At 45.0% G+C, this 3,967-nt stretch overlaps 1 pseudogene; it reads right to left on the reverse strand.

Moving 5' to 3' along the window:
- Window positions 1-3,276: 3,276 nt before the first annotated feature.
- LOC108541863 (40S ribosomal protein S2 pseudogene) lies at window positions 3,277-3,702 on the reverse strand (annotated as a pseudogene).
- Window positions 3,703-3,967: the final 265 nt, after the last annotated feature.

A 3,967-nucleotide genomic window follows, 5' to 3' on the forward strand; every position in this document is an offset into this window, starting at 1 on the left:
TCTCTGAGATCAAAGACTTTGTTTTGCTTCTAATACTTTACTGAAAATATTAGGCACAAGATGATATTTTGATAAATCAAATATTTGTTGAGTAAATGAATGAATGCTTGCATGAGTGCATGGATAAAAAATAAATTTTGAAGTAGCTTCAAATACTAATATCCTCAAACATTTTCCCACAGTTAACTGAAAAACAAATAATGTGAACCTGACAACTTTAAGTATGTTTTCATCCTGTTTTCCCAAACACAAACACAGAAAATAAACATTTTTAAAAATTTTGTGATACAGTGTTTAATGTGTATTTATTTTAAAAGACTTCTGGTTCACCCAACCTAGAAGGATGAATATATGTATATAAGTTATCTATTTTTTCATAGTAAGCTTTTATCATAAAATAGATTGCACCTTTTCCCTGAAGTACATAGAGAAAATACCTACAATGCCTGAAGATAGTAAAAGGAGAAACTATTAAAAATGGATCAACAAATGTACCAATATTAAATTTAAAGTCCTCGGAAAGAATTTCAAAATTACCAACTAGAGACATTTCATTGACGTCAGGGTTTTACTTTTTTATAATTGATAGGAATGTTATCACAGATATTACATATAACTAAGGCATGTTGTCTTTGCATTTTTTAATGAGTACATTGACTTTACTTTGTTTTAACTGGCTATGATAAATCAGAACCTTTAGAATTGGCCCAGCTTTTCTGATGTGGATTTATCTCCTCCACAAGGAAACCAAATAGTGAGTAGATAATCATACATCAAATAGATCATCCGAGAAAGAACACTGGAACTCAACAGACAACTGACTGGAAACACCTAAGGTAAGGAAGGCAAGACAGCCTGCTTGGTTGGGATCATCTGGGACCTGGGGAGACTCCCCAGTGCAGAGAAAAGGTAAGTGAGAGACCCCCAGTAGTCCACATTTCCAGCCTGGATCCCTGCAATCCTAGCCACAGGAGAATCCCTTGACCCTCATGGATGCTGAGACTAAAATAGGGAGAAGCCTAGAGAAAACGTGATGGCATTGCCCCAAAGAGAAAATGTATGCTGAGTCCATGACACCTCCGGAGTCCTATACGGCTACACAAAGTTGACACTTTGAGCGAGCTCCCAACAGAGTGCACCTTGTCCTAAGGCTCAATAGGACCTGTATCTTCACATCCCTGGAGCCCCACTGATATCCCACAACTGCAGCCACAACTGTAGCTAGCTGCTGCCACCAGAGCCGAAGCACACGCCACCAGCAGTGACCCGCTGCCTCCAGCAGAAGAGTCTCCCCAAATTTTTCCCACACCAAGACAGAGCCTCCTCTCCCCCTCCCCAAACTGCCATCACTGCTGGCTGCTGGCACTGGGGATGAAGCAGGAGTGAAACATGTGTTCCTCACCCACCTACATATAGCTGCTACTACTGAAAGCAACTCTACTCTCCCTAGTAGCAGAGTCACAACACAGCTGCTACCACCCTCCACTGAAGCAGTCTACTGGGAGCCTGAGGATGACCCCATCCCACCCCTGTCTACCATAGCCAGTGCCTGAATGCACTACTGGGGGTCCCCTGGCCAAGCATCACCACCTGCCCTGCCTAGAACATGCAGTTCAGGGTCCTGGGGGCTGCCCAGTCCAGTGCACAACTATTGGCATCTGAGCACTTATCCTGGGGTTCTGAAGTTGGGTTTGCCCATCCTACCACTACCACCACAGCTGACACCTACCTGCACTCACCACGTCTAAGCCTGAAGACTGGCCTGCCCAGCCAATGGTAGCTACAGCCAACACTAGCACATACCTCTCAGGACCTGTAGGGTTGTCTTGCCACTACTACTGCTATTGCCCATGCCACTTCTGCTGCCTAAGCACAGCAGAACATGCCCATACATTCAGCTCACCACTGCCACTACCTGCATCTGAGAAAATCACCTGGAGGCCCCAAAATTGGCCCACTTGGGCCTGCTGACACTGGTGCCATAGTACACTACCCTTGGGTCCAAGGACAGACATGTTCACCTTACTGCTGCCACCAATGGAATTTGAAGACTAGGCCACTTGGTGTCCTTGTGCCTTGCAAAACTTCACCACAGCCTCCACTAATAATTGCGCTATAAACCACTGAGGAAATCACAGATGCAATTGATGCTGTTTATAGGTGAAGAAATCATACACTGACAACATTAATGCAGGCACTCAGAATCAAATCCAAAGTGTCCTACCCAACAAACATCATAGATATAACTTTAGGAAAATGTCTTCCCCTAGGAAAGTTTCTTTAAAAATAGGAAAGAGTGACTGTTACACAAGTGCAGATATCAACATAAGAACACAAGCAACATAAAAAAGTAAGGAAATACGGCTTATGAAATCATAGAAAAAATTTTTAAAACATAATATTGAAGAAACTCAGAAAATACAGAATAATAAACCATATAATTAAATCAGAAAAGCAATCCAGGACAGAGTAAGAAATTTGACAAAGAGATATTATGAACCAAATGGAAATCTGGAACTGAAGAATTCATGGAATGAAATACAAAATATATTCAAAAGCCTCAAAAATTGACTAAATCCAGCAGAAGAATCTCAGAATTTGAAGGTCAGTCCTTTGAGACAACCAAGACAAACAAAAATTTGAAATAAGGAGTTTTATTAAATGAACACAGCCTACATAACATATGGAACACCATAAAGCAACACAGTCTTTGAATATTTTTTTTTTTTTTTTTTTTTAGTAAACAGGCTTAATTACTTTATTTTTCCTTGTATAAAAACTCTATGTTGTAGGCCACAGCTGGAGCGCTGGGTCCGGCTGGCACGGAGACCCTCCTGGTGTGGGTCTTGACAAGGTGGTCAGTGAATTCCTGAGAGGAACTTGTAAACAGCAGTCTCCTTCCAGAGGGTCGGGGTCCAGGTAGGCTGTAGGTCTTAGAGATGGCCATCAAAGGTGGCCTTGGGCAAAGTTGCCCGGCAGGGTGTCAGTGCAGCCCAGGCTGAGGTGTAAGGCGTCATCAGTAGCCACCATGAACATGAGGCAGCTTCTTGGGCACAGGTGGCTGAGAAGATGCCAGTGCCGCGCTGGGTGCAGGGATGAGCGCGGGCAGCCAGCTACAGAGCGCGCAGCGGGCCTGTCACCTTGCAAGGGGGACATGTCGGGGCCCCCTTGCTGGATCTTGTTCCCCCTAGTAGCTCCTATGCATCCAGGACAATGGAGGAGTTTGGCCAGGATGATGGCCCCCACGGATGGCGGTGGGCCACCTCCCTTGGAGCATTAACACCACAGGGCCGACGGGCCATCTGGAGTCCCCAATAGCCAACAAACGCCTGGAACCTGGTGGCGCTGGCCAGCATGGATCTGGCTTCTGCACCGGCATAATCTTCAAAACCTCGTCTTTGAGAGAGGCCCCAAGAAAAGTCAATGATCTCAGATTTCTTAATGGGCAGAGAGAAGAGGTAGATCTCCTCCAGGGACTTGATCTTCATGTCCTTGACCAAGCGGCCCAGCTTGGTGATGGGCATCCACTCCTTATCCTCGGCCTTGCCTCCGCCAGCTCCGTGTCCTCGGCCTGGCCCCATCCACGGCCACGACCCCGGCCCCGGATGCCACTGCCGAAACCTCCGTGGAAGCCACCGCAGTTCCCCATCCCAGGGCTACCAGGGCCTCTGGGCCCCCCGCTGAACCGGCGTCATCCGCCATTTGGTGTTTTCTTGGAGAAGAAGAGTATTTGAACTTTTGGTGCCCCAGAAGGCAAAGAGAAAATGAGAGTGATAGAAAACTTAGTGTGAGAAATAATACTGACAACTTTACATGACTAGCAAGAAATACAGATATACAAATATAGGAAGACTCAAAAGTTGCCACTACCAAAGACCACCAAATCACAATAATAAATGATAAGAGAAAAAGAAAAAGGCTATACAAAATAACCAGAAATCAATTAATACAATGATAGCAATAAGCT

The sequence above is a fragment of the Rhinopithecus bieti genome, unplaced genomic scaffold (genome assembly GCF_001698545.2).
Source record: "Rhinopithecus bieti isolate Rb0 unplaced genomic scaffold, ASM169854v2 scaffold_20206, whole genome shotgun sequence".
Classification (NCBI taxonomy): domain Eukaryota; kingdom Metazoa; phylum Chordata; class Mammalia; order Primates; family Cercopithecidae; genus Rhinopithecus; species Rhinopithecus bieti.